Source organism: Jaculus jaculus, chromosome 10 (assembly GCF_020740685.1).
Source record: "Jaculus jaculus isolate mJacJac1 chromosome 10, mJacJac1.mat.Y.cur, whole genome shotgun sequence".
NCBI classification, from domain to species: Eukaryota; Metazoa; Chordata; class Mammalia; order Rodentia; family Dipodidae; genus Jaculus; species Jaculus jaculus.
The window spans coordinates 58501972-58528703 of NC_059111.1; the positions used below are offsets into that span (position 1 = coordinate 58501972).

Below are 26732 nucleotides of genomic sequence, written 5' to 3' on the forward strand. Positions count from 1 at the left end.
AACCTAGAAACATTTGAGGGTGTAAACAAAAGATATCATCAAAAGCAAGAGATATTCTTTTTTTTTTTTTTTTTTTGCAACACACACATTTTATCCTATTTTAAGCACCAATGTGTTTAAGACAGAACTTGAAGGTTGATTTACGTGTTACAAATAAACTTGGAACCATAACATTGATGTTTACAACAAGCAGAAGTCTTTACCCAAAATTAAATTTTCAACTCTGTACACATATAACTCTCTTAAGTTCAGAAAACACTGGAAGATGAACTTTTAAGGGAAAACCTGAGCATTTTCCCTATGACATAATTAGTGATAAACACTTTCCACGACAACTACGCCGCCACAGAGAGCTTCAAGTTACAGCTCTGTCTGTGTTGGTTGGGTTTCCCAAATTTGATGCTACCTTTAAGGTTTCCGCTATATTCACATCCACCTGCAAAATTATTTGCTTTCTTTAGAAACAGACATCTATTTTAGGCTTGTCCTAAGTACTAGAGAAATCACTAACTATATTTTGAACACACATTAATAAGACTTCATCCACACACCACTGAAAGCACAGCTTATGCTGTAAATGGTCAATCCACTGGAAACTATGTCCAATTTCTCTAACAAAGTAAATTTTGAGGAATGTGTCTTAAACTTGTTCACAAGTACATTAAAATCTTGACTTTTAGTAGCTAAGCCAACTTTTAAAAACTCCCACATCTTAAATTTCTAATCATTACAACTCTCTAACTGGGTGTGCTAGTACCTACCTATAGGGCTAGCACTTGGGGGGAGGACCAAGTGTTGACGGGCAGTCTGGGCCTGCCTCTACACAGAGCCAACCTCACAGAACATGGAAGCAAGCAAACACACAGCGGACGCCCACAGTACTTGGTTTACTATACAGGTATCATTGGCTACAAGAATGAAACACCATGTGCATGAACAGGAGGCTCACAGGACGTCAAAGGAGCCAGGCCAGGCCGTCTCTGACCATGCCCCGCTTGATCACATGACACCCATCTTCTTGTCATACAGCCTGCACAATGCTACAATCCTATGCTACCTACCTCTAAGATAGGCACACGTTTTTCTCTCATCTACACCATGTACCTATCCCATTTTTTTTCCTTTCTTATTTCCTGCCTTATTTGTGTCATAAAGCAGGTGTTGCTAAGTGCTTGTGGAGAAAAACAGAATCCGTATAATCCAAACTTTATTGCCACAACGAAATGTGTATTTACACCAAACCAAAATTTATCTAAGTTTTGCATTTCCTTAAAAGTGAGGACCCTATCAAACACTTCCATCCTCTGAGAAGTTTCCAATGTTTAGGAAAATGCTTGTCAGAGTCATTTTCTTTGACATTCTCCAAAGCCTCAAACACAGACTTGAATGGCTTCAAGTCCAACCTGAAGACTTGGGGATCTAACAAATTAGCTTTCAGTAAACTGAACAAAGTATTCACTTTAATAAGGTTCGCTTTTCAAAAGCCTATCCATTTAATTAATACTCCCACCCCACAAGATTCACACAAAGAGAAGACAAAACAGAAAAGGGGAGAAAATGCAATGAAAAGGAAGAACTGTCAATTTCCAGCATTTGATTTACTTCCGGACTCTCTTTCTGGCTCTTGAACGCGTTTGTGCGGCTTCCTGTCACTGTACTTGAACATTCCATGTCTTCAACAGTAGACACTGTGCTTTCTTCTATCTTTCTCTTCTTTGAAACTGATTTTGCCTTCAACCCTCAATTCTCCACAGCACTGAAGTCCAGCCTACCATCATCCTTGCCTCCTATAGCTTTTAGTCCTTGGGAAAGGTTGTCACGTAGATTTTGATAAAGAGGTTTGTCAGTATAGCCCAGTAATTTCACAGTTTCCATGTATTTCGCAATTTCACCTGGTTTGTTTTTCTCAGGAAAACATTTCTCCATCAAATCTGCAATATCTTCTCTGTATCTGATTTTGGAATCTTGAACATAGTTAGGGTCTTTCAAGTTATCATCCCATGGAAGGCAGTCACTAAGCCACTGGATCATGCAGTAACCAAGGATCTCCAAATCACCACGTCGAGATGGAGCCACGCCATTGTGCACGTCAATGCTGGTGAACTCAATGGTGCCATCGTGGCATCTTCTTGGATCTTCTTTGTATTCCCTGTGAACTCCATCCGGGCAGTACCGGTAAGCAAGGACGTAGTCTACCAAGTACACCTGGTCCGGGCTCTCGCAGCTCAGGAGAAGGTCTGAGGCCTTGATGTCCCCGTGCACGTACTCGAGCTCGTGGATGTACTCCAGAATGTCCAGAATTCTTAAGCTTAGCTACAAGACTGTTTTCCGAGAAAACCTTTTGGCATTTGCTTCATATATTTTCTGCGGGTCACTTCCAAAGCGGTCCATGACCATGAACCTGTAACGTTTTCCATTTTTATCATGCTGACCAGATCCCCAATACTTGGGAACACCAAGATAATTCAATTTATGAGTACGAATCCACTTCTGAATTTGCTCTGGTTTAGCAGCTCGCTGGTAGAACTTTAATTCCGTGAAGAGAGGTCCGTTGTCACTGGGTTCCCAGATATATACAGCCAAAGCCACCTTGGCCAATGGGCAGCCCCAGCTTCCACTCCTTTTCTGCCATGTCAGTTATTACCTCCCCAGCTGCAAACTGTTCGGCAAGACGCCCTTGGCAGGGCCCCGTCTTCGAGCCTGAGCTCCTTTTACACGAGGCATTCTCACCCAAGCTGCCAACCCGCCGCCATCGGCTCAATACGAACTTCCCGCCGCTTTCGCCCACTAGCGACTGGGGGGCGGCGCTGTCCCCCCTCCGTACCCTGCAGTACGGAGGTCTCCCATTGGCTCTCAGCAAGACATATTCTTATCTATTTTATACTCCAAACCCAAACGGGAAAAAAACATAACTCATTTGCTCACTGTGACAGGTTCAGGGCACAAGTCCCACCTATCCAATGCAGGTACTAAACACCAGCTAAGACTAATTTCCCAGACAGCATTTCTCACAAAAATTAAGTAAGCATTGCATATCCTATTTGATATGATAAATGTTGTTTCCTGGGAAAATACACACTTACAATAACTTGATTGTGACACTTACTTATAAAAGATAAATACGTGTTTTAACAATACTATCATTTGGCGAATTTGAACTGATTTTAGGTGAATAAAAGGAAATTTTAGAATTGCAGCTCTGAGAACAATGTTAAATAGAGCCATTGAGAGAAACTAACATTATACCCAAAAACAAAAATTCAAATCTTCTCACGTACTATTGCCACTTGCTTCTTTTAGCCTCTACAAAAGAGCAACATGTTAAGAATTACAGCTGAATGGAAAGAAATTTAGTACATATCCCAAAGAAATTGTAGCCAATAAAGAACGGTATATACTTCTCAGAAAATCTTATGCTATGATAATATGTTTGTAATTAATATACACATTATGTATCATCACTGTCTATCCAAAAAATATTTAGAAATAAGCTCTCTACCTACAAAGTATTTTGTGCATGTTTTGAATATACCCTGTGGCTTTAACTCATATTACATGAATTCAATGCAATTTATAACATATACTTACAGATTTTATATCTCATGAACATAAGAATTTTTTCTTAATTTATGCATGTGTGTGTGTGTGGGTGCGCGCGCACACACGCACATGTGTGTGTATGCACCGGGGCCGCTCATCACTGCAAACTCACTCTAGATGAATGTGCCACTTTTTGTAGGCACTGGGGAATTGAACCCAGACTGGCAGGCTTTGCAAACAAATTCCTTGAACCACTGGGCCATTGCCCTAGCCCATACTATTGTTCTTAGAACACATCCAAAAACTATAATCTCATAATAGATTCTGCTTCTGAATCCTGTGACTTTGTGTAGTACCATGCTTATATGCAATTTAAAGAGAGATTATATTGTAAATGGAATGGTTCATATGATATATATATATATATATATATATATATATATATATATATATATATATAATTTGAGATTATACCATAAAGAATCCAGGATCCTACGGTGAATACCAATAATCTCACTGAGGAGGGCCCTCAGTGAGATGGGGGCAGGAAAGAGGGGATATAAGAGTATAACCTTTTATTAAAAATTAAATTTAGTAGCATTTAGGAGGCAGAGATAGGAGGATCACCATAAGTTCAAGGCCACCCTGAGACTACATAATGAATTCCACGTCAGCCTGGGGTAAAGTGAGACTCTAACACAAAAACCAAAATAAATTAAATAAATAAATAAATAAAATTTAACCTGGAGAAATGGCTCAGCAGTTAATGGCCCTTCCTTGCAAAGTCTAATGACTTGGGTTCAATTCACCAGTATACAGGTAAATCCAGAGGCTCAAAGTGTTGAATGCACCTGGAGCTCAATTTGTATGACCCTGGTACACCCACTCCCCTTCTCTCTTCCTTCCTTCCCCTCCCCCCTTGTAGATAAACAGTACTTTAAAATACGTTTTTTTAATTTTTTGTTATTAGATATGGACATATTTTGTATGTAAACATCACATGTTGGTACCATCCTTTCCCTCCTCCCTGCCCCTTTACTGAAGAGGCCTTCCTCATTGGGGATGCAGGTCAACCCCATGGGAATTGTGGATCATGCGTTTTAGGGAAAGCAGTCAGTTATGGGGGAGAGGCAATGTCTGTGCAAAATATCCCAATTTGTGGCTCTAACAATCTTTCTGTCCCCTCTTCTGCAAAATCCCCTGAGCCACACTGAAAGCATTTTAAGTCTACTGCAGTGATAGGCACTTAGGAGCATCTACATGTCTGGTTTGGTAGATGTTGGGTGTCCTTAGTATCTTTCTCCATCACCCTTGTGCTGATATCAGCTTAACTAAGCAGAATTCTTGCTCATTTCCCCAATTCCTCTGTGGTTTCAGCTGGGACTGGGGTGGAGTGTGCTAAGTCATTTATCTCCTCAAGTTCAGTTCCCATCTGAAAAAGAGAAGCAGATTCTCCAGCAGAGAGTGAAGTCAGCACTAGTTAAATGGGATAACCATTATTAATTTAGAGACAATTATAAGGATTTAGACACTTTTATAGTGTAAGGTTAGTGGGAGCTTGACAATAGAAAGCAGAATTATTGTCTGGATATTATTCTGATTTTTTTAAACTAGAAACAGGGACTTCTGGTGAAGAAGGCATCTGCCTACTGCACCACACCTCCCAGGGAAGGAAAGACAAGACATTGAGGGTTTACTGGGGCTTCTGGGGATGAGCAGACTCTGATAGACCTCTAATGTGAGGGTGCAGAGGAGCAAAGTAGGGCATCCGTTGATTCCCACACTCTTGGGTAGCCCACCAGTCCTCCAATCCCCTCAAGAAGCTGTCCTAGCCATAGTCCCAGCTGCAGGTTCCTCCTGCCCTAACCACAGTCAAGGGAACTCAGGCCAGCAGGCCAGAATAGCTCCATGCACACCTACACACTTGCAACTGCAATCCTACTCTCCACCACCCCCAACCCCTAGGCTCAGACCCTTGCCAGCAGGCTAGTGTTCCCCAAGGGGACCTCCACACACAAATGCCTTCCCACTCACTGATGTCCTCCACACCCATGCACAGACACAGGACAGCAGGCTAGCATCCCTCCACAGGCATTCCCACCAACACAGAGCTCCACAGGAGAACTCAGCTGTCCTCCACCCCCATGTCTGGACCCAGGCCAATAGGCTGGCATTCCCCCAGGGGACTTCCACATGCAAATGCCATCCCACATCTCTGCCATACCCTATATCCCTACTCAGACCCAGATCAACAGACTAGAGTTCCCCTGCCACCATGAGGGACTCCACACATCACTGCCCCTCTGTGCACAGACCCAGGCCAGCAGGATAGGGTCCCATCCCAGGCTCTCCCACCACATGGGACCTCCATGCCCCCCTCCACACACATGTCAATGAGCCCACAGCAGGTCTATATCCCCTCCTGCCCTATCACAGGACATGGCAGTCCTATCCACCCCCTGCTATAGGGGCCTAATGGACATGCTGTCTGATCCCTTCACCCTTTAGCATTGCAGAACCACCACATATTCTCATCCTCCCCCCACCTCTGCAGCCCACCAGCAACAATAGTCTGCTTTGTCCCACTCCCTCAACCCATCCCCTTGCGCCACCTGAACACGTAGTCCCATACCACAAATCACAGACAAAAAGCCCCTATATCAGGTCCCTGGGTCCCCACTAGAGCCTCACAGGTTCTTTTCCTCTGAGTAGGCAGGCCCCATTGCCATCAGAAGGCTAGTAGAAACAAACATAAAAGGGAATAAGCAGTGAAGCCTCTTCAAGGATAAACTATAGCTACCTCCTAAATTAAATAAGACTCCTACACTGTGATGGGCAGACCTCAGTGCAAAAAATATAACCTGAAAAATCAAATGCAAGTAAATCCAATAAGAGCACGCAGTCAGTGGATGTTGCTAATCAAGACAGAGAAGCAACATTAAGATCTGAACCTCAAAATGAAGATACAAGCTATGGAACACTGACCAAGCAAATAGCAGAACTTGCAGAAAAGCAACAAAAGGCCAATAATCATATGAATGTGGTCCACACTAGATTGATAAGAACCAGAAGGGGTTCCAAAGACAGTTAAATGATTTGGAGGAGAGAGGGAGAAAAGACAGACCTCAAAAATCAGCTGGCTAATCACAATAAAGACAGAAAGAAATGCAAGGATGACTTCCAAGAAGCATTAAGAAAACCAGAAAATGATATGAAAAGGGAACTCAACAAAGGAATGGAAACGATACATAAAAAGTAGTAGAAAATACAAACCAAACTGAACAAGCCAAAAACTCTATAGAAGCTCTCTTGAATAGATTCAGCCATGTGGAGGATAGAAACTCAGAACTAGAAGACAAAAAAAAAAAGTCCCATCAAGTTACAGGAAGCTAACAGAACTCCAAACAGACTGGACAAAATAAGAAATTCTCCAAGACATATTGTCATTAAGACTCTAAACATCAATACTTTTGGGCCTTGAGAGGCCCAGGTGTGAGGCCTAGTGGAACTTCCTGAGCCTAGCTAAAGTTTGATGATCTGCCTCTGACCAGCTAGGAGTCAGCAAGACGCCTAATGGCCTCTGGCCTGCTACTTCCACGTAGGAGTTGGAATTCCTGCGCCTGCACACTTGCAGCCAATCATCTCAAAGGTCACGGTTTAGTATTGGCCCTTACCTCTCACCCCCGTCCTAGAATCCCTATCTTCGTTCCCAACATTATATAGTCAAATGCCTGTAACAATAAAGTGAGTTCCTGCTTCGACAAGACTCCCGACTCAGTGTGGTTTTTCTCCCGTGACTAGGAGAGGTTCTGAGTCATCCGACCTTCACCCTTCTTCCTCAACCCCTTGGGAGGAACCAGTGGGCCTGGTCCCTCCTCAGCACTTCCTACCACCAGGGAGAAGCCCAGCATCTGGCACCCAATGTGGGGCATCTCTCTGATGGAAGAACGCTGACAGGCCAATCAGTCTGCAGGTGAGTGTACCCTCATAAATTATGTGGCAGTCCTCATATCTAATGTGCTAAACTTTGCTTCTATAACCTGTACTTGCTTGTCAACATCTCTTCATTCTCTTTCTCTTTTCTTTCACTTTCAGTTCACCGGCAAGCTGTATCTGTGGCTTTTGTATTTCTAAACGGGTCATATGTTCCTGGTGGACACACTGTGTGGCTTTTGACCTTTAGGCTTGTGCCCCTCTCTCTGCCTCTCTCTGTCTCTCTGTCTCTCTCCTCTCTCTCTTTGCTTGGGCCTGTGAAGGCAGGTCAGCTTCTTCTGCCATTTATGGCACTTCCCCTGGGTCTGTGGACTTCAATAAATATCCCTTCCTCAATAACTGTGCTTGGTCTGGAAGTTCATCTCAGTGAACCTGACACTGTCTGATACAGAACTTAGTACCGAGGAGTGGGCTGAGATGAACCTGACCATGTGGATGTTGATCTTTTGGAACCTTTGTTTTGGAGGAATAGGCATGGACTTGGTGCTTGCAACTGAAGATGTCTTCTGGAGTGGTAAGCCAAATTTTATGGACTATTCTAATGAGAGTCTTAAATGCTTAGTACAGACAGCATTAAATTTCAAGGCTTGGCTTATGAGCTTTCTAAGGGGAAGGAAAGACTGCAGAGGACTTTGTTGGAACTGGACTACTGGCATAAGGGCTGGCTGCGTCCTGCTGCCCAGGCCCAAAAAGTTTGATCAAGGTTACATTTGTAATGGACTGATGTGCTTGGCTAGAGGTATTGGACTGAGAGATATAAGATTTTAAGCTGGAAAACTTTAAGCAAGTTAAATTTACTGGCATAGAGACTGGCTTTAGATTATTAAAGCTGCTATTGTCAACACATTAGCAGTCTCAAGGAAGATGGTCCAATTGCTTTACCATATAAAAGATGCCTGAGGGAAGACTAACATAGAAATTCAAACACTTTTGGATGGTGGGTGAGATTTCATTGTTTCAGTCTCTCCTTGTGATGCCGCATACCAGTTAAAAATGTTTACTCTGTGCCTTTATATGTTAGAAGGGTTTAACTTGTTTGATTTTACAGGTCTTAATATCTTAAATTGGTCAATACTGTGGGGATCTTTGAAATTGAACTGAGTACAATTTATAATGTGTGATAGTTATAAATATATTGGGAATCAGGGATGGAATATGATAGTTTGAAAAGATGGCCCCCAATATATTCAGTTGTTTATTTGTTTGTAGTCTGCATTCTGCAGCCACCTGGCTGGAATCAATGGCATTCGGTGGATTTTAAGGTGTGGTGGTGGGTTTCAGATTTCAATCTAAAGATATGCAAGGAGGAGTTCCTGAAGTGTAATGTGGCTTTTGGCTTTAGGCTTTTATTCATTATTCCCCCTGTGGAAAACTTAAATATATCTTCTTATCAGTTGATACTTTCTCCCATGCCTGTGTGCCTGTTGGACATCAGCACATGCCAGGGGAAAATCTAAACATGCAATTAGCCATATGCTTCAGTGTTTTGCCACCCTTGGACTACCTGAACAAATTAAAACAGATAATGGCCCCTGCATTATAAGCAAGGCCTTTTTAGGTTTTCTCCAGACCTGGAAAATCTCACATTCCTCATATATCCAATAAAACCCCCGGGGCCAGGCTATTGTTGAAAGATATAATCAGACTCTCAAGTCTCAATTACAAAAACAAAAGGGGGAATCCCTACCTCCACAGAACCAACTAAAAAAGGCATTATTTACCCTAAATATTTTAAATTTTTCTAAAGTAAATAAACAAGTATCCCCTTTGCGAAACATTGGTCCTCATCTGTTACCTACAGTTCTATCTGGGTAAGATGGAGGGACCCATTGTCTAGGGCCTGGAGAAGACCAGAGCCACTCCTCACAGCAGGGAGAGGGTTTGGATGTGTCTTCCCTCAAGATGAAAAAAGTTCCATTTGGGTACCAGTGAGAGACCTAAAATATTTGCCCCAACAAGGGGACACTGACAATCACTTCTCCAGGGAGTGTCCCACCCAGGAGGATTGTTCCTAAAATGGTCTTCACCCTGCTCTGGCTTTGCCTCCAATCTGGGCCTCCCTGGCTGCTTGCAGTACAGATGCCCACACGACCTTAAAAAACTGCTCAGCCACCTTCCCCATCCCCGTCCAGCTTTTCCCAATGTTTCCTCTGGAACTTACATTTGGGCCCCACTTTCCCCTAATAATTCCAGTACAGATGTGGGATACATTCATCCTTCCTTCTGTACTTTTAACACAACTGAGCCAAGCACTCAACACAGCCCACCTTCTGGAATGGTTTATGTTTGTGGAGGCTGGATGGCCTATGACTTTCTGCCCACCAATTGGACGGGCCTTTGTGCCCCAGCCACCTTAATCCCAGATGCAGATATCATTCCTGGAAGCTAGATTCCCTGGCTGAAGTAGTCCTACAAAACAGGAGGGGACTAGACCTACTAACGGCTGAAAAGAGAGGTATATGCTCATTTTTACAGGAAAAATGCTGCTTTTGTGCCAATAAATCAGGAACCATCCAGGACAAGATTAACAGGCTCCAGGAAGACTTGGAGAGGAGGTGGCAGGACCTCTAGGACAACCCACTGTGGAAGGGCTTACTTCTTACCCTACCTTCTCCCTCTACTTGGGCCCCTCCTTCTCCTTATCCTCACTGTCGGGCCTTGTGTAATTAACAAAATTACACAATTCATTCACCAGTGGCTAGAGGCAATAAAACTCCATCAGGTTGAGATATATTACCACAGGCTGACAACTTAGGAATTAAGTTCCTCAGATGACCCACTGCCACCTCCTCTGCACTACATGTGACTGAAGATGGGTAAGATGTCAGACTGACTGAGGCAACCTAAGACAGGCCATGGAGTGGATTCTCAGCAAGCAAACACATGGTACCCAGTGATGGGTAAGATCCCCAGAGGGGGACAACCTAGGACAGGGGCCATGGTGACTAATGCTCTTACAAAAACAAAAGGGGGATATGTTGGGCCTTGAGAGGCCTGGGCATGAGGCCTAGTGGAACTTCCTGAGCCTAACTAAAGTTTGTTGATCTGCTTCTGACCAGCTAGGACTCAGCAAGACACCTAATGGCCTCTGGCCTGCTACTTCCACGTAGGAGTTGGAATTCCCGCGTGCACATGCTTGCGACTAATCATCTCAAAGGTCATGGTTTACTATTGGCCCTTACCTCTTCCCCCCATCCTAGAATCCTCACCTTTGTTCCCAACATTATATAGGCAACTGCCTATAATAATAAAGCAAGTTCCTGCTTCAACAAGACTCCTGACTCAGGTTTTTCTCCCATGACTAGGAGAGGTTCTGAGTCATCTGACATTCACACTTCTTCCTCAACCCCTTGGGATGAACCAGCAGGCCTGGTCCCTCCTTAGCACTACCTACCTTCCAGGGAGGAGCACAGCACAATACCAAAGAGAAAGTCCTAAATGCAGCTAGGGAGAAACAACACATTACATATAAAGGTTACCCCCTCAGAATTACTTCAGACTTCTCAATGGAAACCCTAAAATCCAGAAGGGCCTGGAATGGAACAATGCAAAGTCAAGGAACCTATCGTGTCTAACCCAAACTACTCATTAAGACTATCCCTCATAATAGATCGTAATGAAGGAACCCCAAGAGGGGGACCCCACGCTCTGCCCGGATATGGCAACACCCCAAATCACTCACAAGAAGCAGTCTTGATGCAAACTGCAAGAGGATTTTATTCCAAGCGCGCTGGGGCCCACAGTCGTACACCGCACAGGGGTAGAGGACTGCAGAGCCCCGAATGCAGGAACAGGACAGTTTTTATAGGGTTTCTAACAAAGCCTGTGCATTAGACCAATCATTTTTTTAATATCAGGAGCCCGCGGGGTGCGAGCCAGTCAGTTTGTGCCACCCCATAGTTTCTAAGCCAATTAGTTTAATTTGTTCAAGACCCTCATAGACCAATCATTCTTTTATGACCTTGATGGTCAGCATTTGCGCAGGTCCTTGGGTGGGAATAGCAGAGTGTGGTATCAGTCTCCTATGACCTTGGAGGTCAGCATTTGCGCAGGTCCTTAGGTGGGGGTAGCAGAGTGTGGTATCAGCCTCCTATGACCTTGGTGGTCTGAGGCAGGCTGCTACAGCTTATGGTGTGAGCTATTAAGGCTTACAGTGTGGGCTATTAAGGCTTATGGTGCAGGCTATTTACAGAAACCAAATAAGTGGTTCACTTCATTACTCATTTCCCATCCTTGAGGGCTATCTCATGCCCTTTTTACCTAGTTTTATATTAGGAGCGGGCTCTGATATAATGAGAAGAGGGATTCTTTACTTGCTTCCAACAGAGAGTAAAGCCTGGAGTTTGAGGTATGCAGGGGCCCACTTAAGCTTCCTTTGGAATGTGATAGTATTTCTGGGCTTCTGAATTCTTGGGCCTTTCAGTGATAGAAAAACTTTCCATGATAAACTCATCTATATTTAAAAGGTAATAAAAAACCTCCCCTAAAAGAAGAGCAGGACCAGATGGCTTCTCAACTGAATTCTCTCAAACCTTCATGAAAGAACAGGTACCAATGTTTCTCAAATTGTGTCCAGGGAAAGTTCTACAACTCCTTCTATGAAGCTAGTGTCACCCTAATACCAAAACCAGGCAGAGATGCCAGAAGAAAAGAAAACTATAGGCCTATTTCCATGATGAACTTAGAGGCAAAGATCCTGAACAAAATCCTCACAAACTGAATTCAATAGCGCATCAAAGGCATTATCCAACTTGATCAAGCAGGCTTCATTCAAGAACACAGGGCTAGTTCAACATACAAAAATCTGTCAATGTAATTCACCACATAAATAAACTTAAACACAAAAACCACATGATCATTTTGACAAATGTAGAAAAGGCCTTTGACAAAACACAACATCACTTCATGATCGAAACATTGGAGAGAATAGGAATGGTTGGTTTATATCTCAACATAATAAAAGCTATATATAAAGCTCTGAAAGCCCAAATAACACTTAATGGGGAGAGACTAGAGGAATTCCCATGGAGATCAGGAACAAGGCAGGGGTGTCCACTCTCATCTCTGCTCTTCAACCTAGTACTGGAAGTCCTAGCTTAAGCAATAAGACAGGAGAAAGAAATAAAAGGGATACAAATTGGAAAGGAAGAAATTAAGTTAGCCCTATTTGCAGATGACATGATTCTGTAGATAAGAGACCCAAGAACCTCCATCTCACAATCTTAAAGCTGATTAACACCATCAGCAAAGTAGCAGGACACAAAATCAAGGCACATATATCAGTAGCCTTTTTACACACAAAAGACAAAGATACGGACAAAGGAATAAGCAACATTGTCCCATTTTCAATAGCAACAAAAATAAAATGAAATAACTTAGAATAACATTAATCAAGGACATGAAAGACCTATGCAATGAAAACATAAAAACACTCAAGAAATAAATGGAGAAGGACTTGAGAAAATGGAAAGATGCTCCTAAATTAACATTGTAAAAATGGCAATATTACCACAGGCAATATAGTGATCTGATGCAATACCAATAAAAAATCCCAATAACTATGGGCTAACTCCGCAATGCATGACCCATATACATCAATAAGGAGGGGCCATTGGGGAGGGAGTAGGTCATGGATGAGCCCAATAATGGCACCAAACTGCCTGTATTTGCTGAATATAAAACTAATAAAAAAAATTTAAATCCCAATATTGTTCTTCACAGAGATAGAAAAACTTATCTCAAAATTTATATGGAATGGCAAAGGCCTTGGATATCCAAGCATATCCTCAGCAAAAGAAACACTTCTGGAGGCATCACCATACCTCCTCTAAAGCTACATTACAGTGTATTGGAACCCATAGCAGGAGCTGAGAAACAAGTCAGATCCATATCCAAAAAACGAGCCCTCTCTCTATTATCAAGCTCCCACCAATCGTGGGCTACAAGAGGGCCTACACCTATTAAATTCTCTCTAAAATAATAATGGTTGTCCCATTTATCTGGTGCTGACTCATCCTCCTTTGTAGAATTTGCATCTCTTTTTCAGATGGATACAGATCCAGAGGAGAGAACCAGCCCATTGCATCTCAACAGGGCCCCAGTTGAAACCAAGAGTAATTGGGGAAATGAGCAAGAGTGCTGCTTTCTTGGTAAACCTGGTATCAACACAAGGATGAAGGAGGTAGATACAGAGAACACTCAACTCTTACCAAACCATGTATCCAGAAACACAGAACCTCCTAAGACTTCATCACTGAAGTAGACCTAAAACCAACCCAACATGGCTCAGGGAAATTTGTGGAAGAAGAGGCAGAAAGATTGTTAGAGCCACATGTTGTGTCACTATTCACAGAGACATTGCCTCTTACCCATAACTGATGGCTACTCCCACAATACACAACCCATCTTTCCCAATGAGGAGGGTCCCTGCAGAGAGGAGAGGACAGGGATGAGGCTAACGATGGTACCAACATGAGTGCAAATACACTGTGTACATAACTAATAAATAAATAAATAAATAAATAAATAAATAAATAAATAAATAAATAAACAAACAGGTCTGGAGAGATTGCTCAGTGGTTATGGTGCTTGCCTGCAAAGGCCAACAACCTAGGTTTGATACCCCAGTACCCACATAAAGCCAGATGCACAAAGTGGCTCAGGCATCTGAAGTTCATTTGCAGTGGCTAGAGGCCCTGGTGTGCCCATTGTCTCTCTTTCCTTCCCTCTCTCAATCTCTCTCTCTCTCAAATTGCAAATAAATCATTAAACAATTAAAAAATAAAAATAAAATTTAATTTTAAAGAAGGGCAGGGAATTTTGCCTGTTAGTTTAAGATGGTGACATTTCTGACAGCTGCACTGGATTTGATGTCTCAGGATGCCCAGTGTTTTTAAGCCTCCTAATAAGCAGTGACCTTTCTGTCAAGTAAAATATCCCCCCTTAGGATAGGATTCTCAGCATCTTCATGTTGAAAAGAAAGCTAAGCAGAGGAATATCAATTCCAGCCTCTACACTCTCCCAGTATCCCATTAACAACCTCTGAGCTCCTCAGGAGCACTACCAAGGCTTTGTAATAGAGATCAGAATGCAACTTCTAGCTCCCCAGACAAGGATTTAGTCCTCCACAAACATTTGGTGACTAATTTCTGCAGAACCTACTATCACATTAGTAATATCTTAAAATTTTAAGGGCTGGAGAGATGGCTTAGCAGTTAAAGCACTTGCCTATGAAGCCTAAGATTCATGTTCAACTCTCCAGGTCCCATGTAAGCCAGACACACAAAGTGATGCAAGCGCACAAGGTCACACATGCACACAAAGGGACTCACATGTTTGGAGTTCAAATGCAGTGTCTGGAGGCCCAGGTATACCAATTCTTTCTCTCTCTCTCTCTCGCTTGTTCTCACTCTTTCAAGTTAAAAAAAAAAAAAAAAAGGCCAGTCTGTTGCACTTGCCTCAAAAAAACTTTTTTTAATCAATTTTGAATCCAGGCATGGTAGTGCATGCCTTTAAACCCAGCACTAGTGAGGACAAGTAGGAAGATCACTGTAAATTTGAGGCCAGCTTGGATCTCCATAGTGAATTCCAGATCACCCTGGACTAGAGTGAGACATTTCCTCAAAAAAAAAAAAAAAAAACCTAAATAAATAAAACCAATTTTGATTATGATGACATAAATACTATTCCATATATATTTGAATAATTTATCTACTTTTTTAATATATAAGCAAATATAAATAGTGTATGTCATGATTTAAAGAAATATAAATGCAATTTTCTTATTTTAAGAAAGAATCTCTCCATTACTGAGCTGATATTCTAGAAATAAATAATAATAGTTAACAGGAGAAGACAATTTTAGTGCTGGGTGCTGTGATACATACCTGTAATCCCATTACACAGAAGCACAGAAGGCTAATGTAGAAGGATTACTATAAATTCAAGTCCAGCCTAAGCTACACAGTGAAACCTTGTCTAAAAAAAAAAAAAAAACTGTGAGTACTGGTAATTGCCAAGAAGATTTATTAGTACTATACTGTAGCAAGGGCCCAGTGAGGAGATGTTTCAGATCAATGGCATTTGACTTGCTCTCTGATTGTAGTGAATACAGTATTTATGTGTAGACCTGAGTGGGAGATGCGTCTAAGTAGGAGGCAGCAAGTGTCAAGGTATAAGCAGAGTAACTGGGGACTAGTGAGAAAGAAAAGCATAGAGTGAAAGGCATAGAAATGGAGCTGGTGCATTGAACAAGGCTGGATGAGGTAGGACATAAAACTATAGCTCGAAACAGCATAGCTTAACTTCTCACACATGTAGCCATCCAGTAGAAATGGGATGTGGTAGGAATATATTCCATGAAGGCAATAAAGGCTCTTTCACCTTTCATTTTATAGAACTATCTTTTTAAATATTTTATTTATTTTAGAGAAGGAAAGAGAGATAGCGGGAAAGAGGCAGAGAGAGAGAATGTGCATGCCAGGAACTCTAGCCACTGCAAACAAAATCCAGACACCTATGCCACCTTGTGCATCTGGCTTACATGGGTACTCGGGAATCAAACCTGTGTCCTTACACTTCACAGTCAAGCACCTTAACTGCTGAGCCATCTCTCCAGCCCATAGATCTTTATTTAATGAAAAAGGAGACTTGTTATGGGCCAGGCATGACAGTGTTGACCACCATTTCTAACCATGTTCCTCAGCCTCCAAATCAACCTATATATATAAAATAAGACCGAGGGAAATGGAACATGTTTATCTGTGTACCAAGGAAGAAAGAAACTAAGATATTGACCACTGCTGGAATGCTTCACCACAAACTGCATATACACAGTTTCTAAAACAATCTTTCATGTAAATGAGAAGTTGTTAGGGAGCTGAAGTAGGAAGGCACCACTATCTGTTATTTAGAATGATTCCTTTGCCTACTGTGCAGAAGCTAGACTGTCATGGGCAAGAGTGCAATCAGAGAAACTAATGAAGACTCTGTCATAGAATTGAGGATAAAATTATAGCTGTCTTCACAGGGTGGTAGCAAGGAAAATAAAGAGAAGTGGCCAGGTATTGAATATAGCTATTTGGTGTAAGGACAGAGCTTACTGACAGGTGAACTGTTGAGAGAAAGAGAAGTCATGAATGATTTCTTGCTTTCTTTTCCTGTTTTGGTTAACTGGTATAATTTATTAAGATTTAGAGACTTAGAAGAAATTAGGTTTGGGATTAAGGTGGTAGAGAATAGTCTTTTCTTATATATAGAAGCATTAAGTTTGAAATGCCTTATTAGACCTTCAAGTCAAGATATTAAAGGAGAAATTGCATGTGTGAATCTGGAACCCAGGAGAGTAATTCAGTTTGCAGATAAAATTTGAGATTATCATTGAATAGATAGAATATAAAATTCAAAAATGTCATTCCATATTTGCAAGGACATAGAGAGACAATGTTTAAGCAGAGATATATCTTTTAATGGATACTTATAAAAGACACAAAAATAAGATAAAATATCCTTTGCTTTGTAGGAAAACCACATTTTGGAAAGTAGGAACTCAAAACACTATGAATTTACATCATGATGTGAATAAATTCCTTGGTTGCAAATAACACAATGTGTTGCTTCTGGCTGTAGTGATAAGATATGATACCTTCTGGGTAAATCTTCTTAAGTAGAGATGGATGACATTATACAGATATATGATCTATCTTCTGATTGGAGTCTATAGAAACAGTAAAAGCCACAGCTGAAAATTTAAAGTAACATATAAAATCAAGCGATTTAATATTTCCACTAAAGCCTGGAAATACTAGCTACCAATAAAAACAGACTCAGGTAGAGTCAAAAAAAATTGATCTTTGCAAAGTTTATTCCCATTGGGAAACTTATTATGAATGAATGTCACTGATGATTTTTGATTTTTAGATTAAAAGGACCCACCTAATGTTTCAAATATTTTGTACACAGGTAAGTTTAAAGGCTTCCATATATGAGCATTTTTTAACTGCAGCAGAATATTTTAAGCATATTTCCAGCTTGAACTTAACATGCTCAAAACCAGCTCCCTTTATATGGACTACTGGCTCCTTGTGGCCTCCTGTGGATTCTTCTCCAGAATGTTGGACTGACACTGTTTCATTCCCAGCTTCCCTTTCAGTTCTGAGGATGGGGATAGTTTTACTTTTGCTTCTTCATTGTATCTCACAGAAGACAAGGCCAAGGCAAGGGATTGCACCCCGAGGCGGGGAAGAACCAAAGGAAGGTGTCCTTGTCTTTTAGATAGCAGAAATTTTTATTTCTTTTTTGTTAAGAATATACTTTGGGGCTGGAGGATGGCTTGGCAGTGAAGGTGCTTGCCTGCAAAGCCAAAGGACCCAGGTTCAATTACCCAGGACCCACATAAGCCAGATGCACAAGGTGTCACATGTGTCTGGAGTTTGTTTGCAGTAGCTGAAGGCATTGGTGTGCCCATTCTCTCTCTCTCTATCTTTCAAATAAATATTTTTTAAAAAAAGAATATACTTTGTATGGATATATCATGTGTTGATACCATTCTGCTGAGGGCCCACCTCAGTGAGGTTGCTGGTACTCCCCATGGGGTTGTGGTTTATGAGTTGTGAGAGTAGAAGTCAGTCATTGGGGTGGGATGAGAAATTTTTATTTCTTAAAAATGTTCATCTTGGGTTGGAGAGATAGCTTAGTGGTTAAGCGCTTGCCTGTGAAGCCTAAGGACCCCGGTTCAAGGCTCGATTCCCCAGGACCCACATTAGCCAGATGCACAAGGGGGCGCACGCATCTGGAGTTCCTTTGCAGTGGCTAGAAGCCCTGGTGCGCCCACTCTCCTCTCTCCCTCTCTCTCTCTCTGCCTCTTCTCTCTCTGGCTGTCACTCTCAAATAAATAAATAAAATTTTAAAAAAAAAGTGTTCATCTTATCTATGTTAGGTCTTTAAGGTAATTAAGTTGGCAATCTTCATGATTAAGTATGTAAGTTTCTAAAGCTATTAGTTGACCAATATTATTACCATTTAGGGAAAAAAAGAGCATTACCAAAGCTCTAGCTAAAAATAATGTAAACATATATTACAAACAGGTTATTGAAAATTATAAAACTCTTCCTATGAGGTTAAATTGTGTAATTAATAATTGATAATATTCTTCTTTGAGCAAAGATAAATTATCTTTAATTAAAATCACAGGAAGGGGTCTTTTCAGCAGAACTGAATTGGTCCCCAGTGACTCTTTTACAGAATGTATATTTGCACTAGAAACAAAAGCTTTTAATTGCAAAAATATCAAGTGCCCTGTCCACTCAAGAGCATATAAACACATGCAGCCTAAACCATCATCTCTAGGAGCAAGTTAACCAACAATGCTGGCCTGGGTCCACAGCTCAGTAGGCAGAGTTCTTGCCATGCAAGTGTAGGAATTGGAGTTTGGACCCCCAGAAACTACCTAAATACCAGGTGAGCACAGGACCTTACCTGTAATTCTAGACCTAAGGAGACAGGGACAGAGGATCCCAGGAGCAAGGTGGCTAGCTACTCTAGCCCAACTGATAATCTCTGGGTTCAATGAAAGACCCTGTCTCAGTAACTAAGGTAGGGAATAATGGAAGAAGACATTTGATGCCAACCAATGGCCCTACACATATGCAAACACACATACACACATGCAAAAACATCATACATACACACATACATGCCAAAACAACACACATGCTGATCCTAACTTCACTCAATCAGAAGAAAAGAAAAATTCATTATTATACTACATCTAATTAACTTTTTATAATCAAGCCATGTCTCCCATAAATAGGAAAGAGTTTTAAGACACAACATCCAGCAAGACATTTAAGCTGCTTCTTCAGGTGTATCACCAGTCCCAACATATATCCGCACCATGTGCTCTGTGTGTACTTGTTAGCAAATTCTTCCCCTACACCCAATAAAGTATGGATTTTTTAACATCTTATTTCACTCCATCCTTATTTCCAAATTCAACACATACCAAGAAGAGTCATCTATCATGAATGCCAATGGTTTCCTAATATCTTTGTTTGGGCAAACACACACACACACACACACACACACACACACACACACACACACTTTGAAATTTTATCACCATGACCTACCTCTACAAAGATTTATCACATTCTAATCATGCAATTACAAGACAGAATAGAAATAAAGGGGAAACTAGGAGAACATAGGACAGGAAAAGAGGCCCTCACTCCAGACTATAGTTGAACTCTTTCACTGGCTAAAAATCAAGAATTCCAGAACAATTAAAATTTGCTGTGAAGTTTGCCTACATAGAGAAAATTTTTCCTATATACAGAGTTGCTTCAAATAATGTTAAGATGGCAATGAGCCATACTTAAGGCCGAAATGTCTATGGCCTTTTTCCTTTTCCAGCTATAAGTCCGTAATTTTCTAGCAAGGTCACAAGAAATCTCATTTACAGTGAAAGACATGTCTTAATCTCTTTGTGCTATTCTTGTGACCCATAATTTTAATTTATCAGGTTATAATTCCTAGCAAATGTGCATCCATAGCCACCCTATAATCTCACTTACAGGAAAAAAGTTTCTAATCAAACCTTTGAGATATAAATTGAAAGCCACCAAATACATGTGTCTACTGCTATAGCACTTAAGCATGACTCTTATTTGAGAATCCTACACCCATAGATGGATGTGTACTAGTTTTTCCCTGAGTGCTTTTCTTTCTTTCTTTCTTTCTTTCTTTCTTTCTTTCTTTCTTTCTTTCTTTCTTTCTTTCTTTTTTTGCTGCTCCTTCTTCTCCTTTTTTAATTTCTTTTTATTTTTTTTAATTTTTATTAGCATTTTCCATGATTATAAAAATATCCCATGTTAATTCCCTCCTTCCTCCCAACACTTTCTCCTTTGAAATTCCATTCTCCATCATATTACCTCCCCTTAAAAATCATTGCACTTACATATATACAATGTCAACCTATTAAGTACCCTCCTCCCTTCCTTTCTCTTCCCTTAAAGGCTCCTTTTTAACTTACTGGGCCTCTGTTACTAAGTATTTTCATTCTCACACAGAAGCCCAGTCATCTGTAGCTAGTATCCACATATGAGAGAGAACATGTGGTGCTTGGCTTTCTGGGCCTGGGTTACCTCACTTAGTATAATCCTTTCCAGGTCCATCCATTTTTCTGCAAATTTCATAACTTCATTTTTCTTTACCGCTGAGTAGAACTCCATTGTATAAATGTGCCACATCTTCAATATCCACACATCAGTTGAGGGACATCTAGGCTGGTTCTATTTCCCAGCTATTATAAATTGAGCAGCAATAAACATGGTAGAGCATGTACTTCTAAGGAAAAGAGATGAGTCCTTAGGATATATGCCTAGGAGTGCTATAGCTGGGTCATATGGTAGATCAATGTTTAGCTGTTTTAGGAACCTCCACAATGATTTCCACAATGGCTGGACCAGATTGCATTCCCACCAGCAGTGTAGAAGGGTTCCTCTTTTTCCACATCCCCACCAACATTTATGATCATTTGTTTTTATGATGGTGGCCAATCTGACAGGAGTGAGATGGAATCTCAACGTAGTTTTAGTCAGCATTTCCCTGATGACTAGTGACGTAAAACATTTTTTAAGATGCTTATATACCATTCGTATTTCAACCATGTTTGTAGCAGCTCAATTCGTAATAGCTAAAAGCTGGAATCAACCCAGATGTCCATCATTAGAAGAATGGATAACAGAGATGTGGTATATCTACACAATGGAATTCTATACAGCAGTAAGAAAAAATAACAAAGAAATTTGAGGAAAAATGGTTGAACCTGGAACAGATCATTCTCAGGGAACTTACCCAATCACAGAAAAAAAAAATAGACACATAGTCTCACTCATCTACAACACCTAACCTGAACCTTCCTTTGAGAATGCTCTATATAGCTCCATAGCTCATTTTTTGATTGGCTTGTTTGATTCCTTATTATTTAACTTTTTGAGTTCTTTGTATATCCTAGATATTAATCCTCTATCAGATATATAGCTGGCCAAGATTTTTTTCCATTCTGTAGGTTGCCTCTTTGCTTTTTTCACTGTGTCCTTTGCAGTGCAAAATCTTTGTAGTTTCATGAGGTCCCAGTGGTTAATCTGTGGTTTTATTGCCTGAGCAATTGGGGTTGTATTCAGAAAGTCTTTGCCAAGACCAATATGTTGAAGGGTTTCCCCTACTTTTTCCTCTAGCACTTTCAGAGTTTCAGGTCTGATGTTAAGGTCTTTAATCCATTTGGACTTATTTCTTGTGCATGGCGAGAGAGAAGAATCTATTTTCATCCTTCTGCAGATATATATCCAGTTTGCCCAACACCATTTGCTGAAGAGGCTGTCTTTTCTCCAATGAGTATTTTGGGCATTTTTATCGAATATCATCAGGTGGCTATAGCTACTTGGGCTAACATCTGGGTCTTCTATTCTGTTCCACTGATCTACATGTCTGCTTTGGGGCCAGTAGCATGCTGTTTTTGTTACTATGGCTCTGTAGTATAGGTTAAAATCAGGTGGTGATACCACCAGCCTCATTTTTGTTGCTCAGTATTATTTTAGATATTCGAGGTTTTTTGTGATTCCAAATGAATTTTTGAATTGTTTTTTCTATTTCCATGAAGAATGCTTTTGGAATTTTGATAGGGATTGCATTAAATGTGTAGATTGCTTTTGGTAAGATTGCCATTTTCACAATATTGATTCTTCCCATCCATGAACAATGGATGTTTCTCCACTTTCTAGTGTCTTCTTCAATTTCTCGCTTGAGTGTTTTAAAGTTCACATTTTAGAGATTCTTAACTTCTTTGGTTAGGTTTATTCGAAGGTACTTAATATTTTTTGATACAATTGTGAATGGGAGTGATTCTCTGATTTCATCCTCTGTGTGTTTGTTGTTAGCATATATGAAGGCTACTGATTTCTGTGTATTTGTTTTGTATCCTGCTACATGGCTGTAGGTTTTGATCAACTCTAACAGTTAGCTAGTAGAGTTTTTAGGGTCCTTTATGTATAGAATCATGTCATCTGCAAAGAATGATAACTTGATTTCTTCCTTTCCAATTTGTATCCCTTTTATGTGTGTCTCTTGCTTTATTGATATGGCTAAGACTTCCAAAACTATATTAAATAAAAGTGGGGACAGTGGACACCCTTGTCTTGTTCCTGATTTTAGTAGAAAATCTTACAGTTTTTCCCCATTTAGTAATATCTTGGCTGTAGGCTTGTCATCATAGCTTTTATTATATTGAGATATGTTCCTTCTATTCCCAGTCTCTGTAGGACTTTTATCATGAAGGGATGATGGATATTGTAAAAAGCTTTCTCTGCGTCCTATGAGATGATCATGTGATTTTTGTCCTTCAACCCATTTATATAATGTATTACATTAATGATTTGTGTATGTTGAACCACCCCTGCATCTCTGGGATAAAGCTTACTTGGTCAGGGTGAATGATCTTTTTGATATACTCTTGTATCTGTTTGCCAATATTTTGTTGAGAATTTTTGCATCTATGTTCATGAGGGAGATTGGTCTGTAGTTTTCTTTTTTTGTTCTATCTTTGCCTGGTTTTGCTATCAGGGTGATGCTGCCCTCATAGTAGGAGTTTGGTAGAATTCCTTCTTTTTTATTTCCTGGAAAAGCTTAAGAAGCAATGGTGTAAGCTCTTCCTTAAAGGTCTGGTAAAATTCAGCAGTGAATCCATCTGGGCATGGGCTTTTTTTAGTTGGGATATTATTGATAACTGTTCAGATCTCCATGTTTGTTATATGTCTCTTTAAGTGATTAATCTCATTTTGATTTAATTTAGGTAGGTCATATAAATGAAGGAAATCATCCATTTCTTACAGATTTTCATACTTTGTGGAGTATATGCTTTTATAGTATGTCCCTATGATATGTTGAATTTCTCTGGAATCTGTTGTGATGTTACCTTGTTCATCTCTGATTTTATTAATTTGTGTCTCTTCTCTTTCTTTTGGTCAGATTTGCTAAGGGTTTATCAATCTTGTTTATCCTTTCAAAGAACCAACTCTTTGTTGCATTAATTCTTTGGATTTTTTTGTTGTTGTTGTTACCATTTCATTAATTTCTGCCCTAATCTTTATTATTTCTTCCCACCTACTGATTTTTGGTTTGCCTTGTTCTTCTTTTTCCAAGGCATTAAGGTGAAGCATTAGGTCGTTTACTTGTGACCTCTCTCATTTCTTAATATAGGCACTTAAGGCTATAAATTTACCTCTTAGAACTGCCTTCATTGTGTCCCAGAGATTTTGATATGTTGTGTTCTCATTATCACTTGACTCTATAAAATTTTTGATTTCCTTCTTGATTTCTTCATTGACCCATTCATCATTTAGTAGTGTATTGTTTAGTTTCGATGACTTTGTGTATGCTCTATAGCCTTTCTTGCTACTGCTTTGTAGTTTAATTTCATTGTGGTCAGATAGAATGCAAGGAATTATTTCAATTTTCCTGAATTTGTTAAGATTTGCTTTGTGTCCTAATATATGGTCTATTTTAGAGAATGTTCCATGTGCTGCTGTAAAGAATGTATATTCTGCAGCCTTTGGATGAAATGTCCTGTATATATCTGTTAGGTCCATTCCTTCTATGATCTCATTTAGTCTACATGCCTCTCTGCTTATTTTTTCCCGGGATGACCTGTCAATTGATGAGAGTGGGGTGTTAAAGTCGCCCACCGCCACTGTGTTTGGTGTTATCTGGGACCTTAGTTCTAATAGTGTTTGTTTGATGAATTTGGGAGCCCCCATGCTAGGTGCATATATGTTTAGGATTGTAATGTCCTCCTGTTGGAGTGTGCCCTTAATCAATATAAAGTGACCTTCTTTATCTTTCTTGACTAATGTTGGACTAAAGTCTACCTTGTCAGATATTAGGATAGCAACCCCTGCTTGTTTTCTAGGCCCATTTGCTTGAAACACCATCTTCCAACCTTTCACCCTAAGATAATGTCTATCCTTTGTAGAAAGGTGAGTTTCTTGGAGACAACAAATTGTAGGATCCTGCTTTTTAACCCAGTCTGCAAACCTATGTCTTTTTCTTGGGGCATTGAGGCCGTTGATATTAAGAGATATTATTGAAAGGTGTGTATTTATGGTTGCCCTTTTTTTTTTTTTTTTTTTTTTTTGTGGTTCCGGTTCTACCTTTGCTTTCTTGTGTTAACTAGTATTTGAGTATTGCTTGTTTTTTCTAGGTTCCTTATATGTGTGCTTTTCCTTTTCTTCAGCATGTGAGATTCTATCAAGTATTTTCTGTAGACCTGGTTTTGTCTTCAAATCCTCCTTTAACCTGCTTATGTCATGGAATGTCCTTATTTCTCCATCTATTTGAATGGATAGCTTTGCAGGATAAAGCAACCTTGGTTGACAGTTGTTATCTTTCATAACTTGGAATATATCACTCCAAGCCCTTCTAGCTTTAAAAGTTTGTGTTGAATAATCTGCTGTAATCGTGATGGGCTTGCTTTTGTAGGTAACTTGATTTTTCTCTCTAACTGCTTTCAATATTTTTCCTTGGTTTGTGTGTTTAGTAGTTTGATTATAATATGGTGAGGAGAGGTTCTTTCCAGGTTTTGTCTGGCTGGGGTTCTAAAGGCTTCCTGTATCTGCGTTGGTAGCTCTTTCCCAATTTGGGGGAAGTTTTCTTCTATGATTTTGTTAAAGACACCTACAATGCCTTTGGAGTGGAATTCTTCTCCATCTACTATGCCCTGAATTCTTATATTTGATCTTTTCATAGTGTCCTGAATATCTTGAAATTTCCACTCATACTTTTCTATAAGTTTGTCTTTCTCTTTGTTAGACTGTATTAGATCTGCCACCTGGTCTTCTAGCTTGGATATTCTTTCCTCTCCTTCATCCATTCTACTGGTGAGATTTTCTACAGAGTTTTTTACTTCATTAACTGTGTTCTTCATTGCTAGTAATTCTGACTGGTTTTTCTTTATTATTTCTATTCCCTTATTGCTTTTCTTTCTTTTAAGAGCTGTGCTTAAATCTGTGCTAACGGTATTATAATATAATCCAACTCTGGAAGCTGGCAAGAGCTAAGATCCTACATTTAAAAAGTCAAATGTGGGGGATTTCCGGTCAAGATGGCGACCGCCTAGCTGCACTACAAACAAGGGGAAAAAAAGGCAAGTGTTCAAGGGAAATTAGGAACATTTTGAAGAGGGAGGGCACAGATTGGGGTAAAAGAGGGAACGCGACCCACGCCCCGCCACCCCACCCTCCACGAATAAAAGTGACCCCCTCGACCACCCCCACAAGCCCCGCCACCCCCACGCATCCAAAGCACCCCGTTGCGTCCCTTGGCATCCCGCACCCTGGTGTCCCGCGCCCCCTCCCCCCACGCGCACCCTGCGCCCCCCCCACGCACCCCACACACCCCCCACGAGCCCTGCGCCCCTAGCCCCCCATGCCTCCCGCACGCTCCCCCGCGCCCCTCTGTGCACCCCATGACCCCCCGCGCACCCCGCGCTTCCCCCCCATGCCCCCCGGGTGCCCCGCACCCCCCCCGCACCCCACTCACACCCCCTGCATGCGCACCCCCCCGCACCAACAGCGCCCCCCTCGCCCCCCGCCCCTCCAGGGCACCCCACCCCACGGCCCCTGAGCCCTGCTGCCTCCCACACACCCCACCCTGATTGCCCGGTGCCCCGGCGCACCCCGACCACCCCTGCCGCGTGCCCCACTCGCTCCATACACACCATCGCACCCCGTGCCCCCTTCCACCCACCCGCCCATGCACCCTCCGCACATCCTGCATGGCTGTGCTCTGATCGGGCACCCACCAGTCACACCTGCCAGCCTGCTGCACTGAAGCTGAGACCTCCTACCTCACCCTTGTTCTCTGATCCTGCGAGTAGACCAGCCATGTTGTGCTCGGTTCGCAGGCCTGTGGGGGCCACCCCTGTGGTGAATAGGTGGCTGCCAGAACCCCTGCTGCTGTGCTCACATCACTTGCCGCTGGTCAGCTTCTGCTGTGTCCTGATTCCGTACCCACAACATCTGCCTCTGCACTACAATTGCACATGCAGCGGGCCCAGTCCCACAGCAAGAGCCACATAAGTCCACACTGAGTCACTAGCGCCAGCGCAGGTGCCATCCCCTACATGTACATTGCCACCCATCCCCCAC

At 41.3% G+C, this 26732-nt stretch overlaps 1 pseudogene; it reads right to left on the bottom strand.

Moving 5' to 3' along the window:
- Positions 1 to 1598: 1598 nt before the first annotated feature.
- LOC101598552 lies at positions 1599 to 2724 on the bottom strand (annotated as a pseudogene).
- Between the last annotated feature and the right edge of the window lie 24008 nt (positions 2725 to 26732).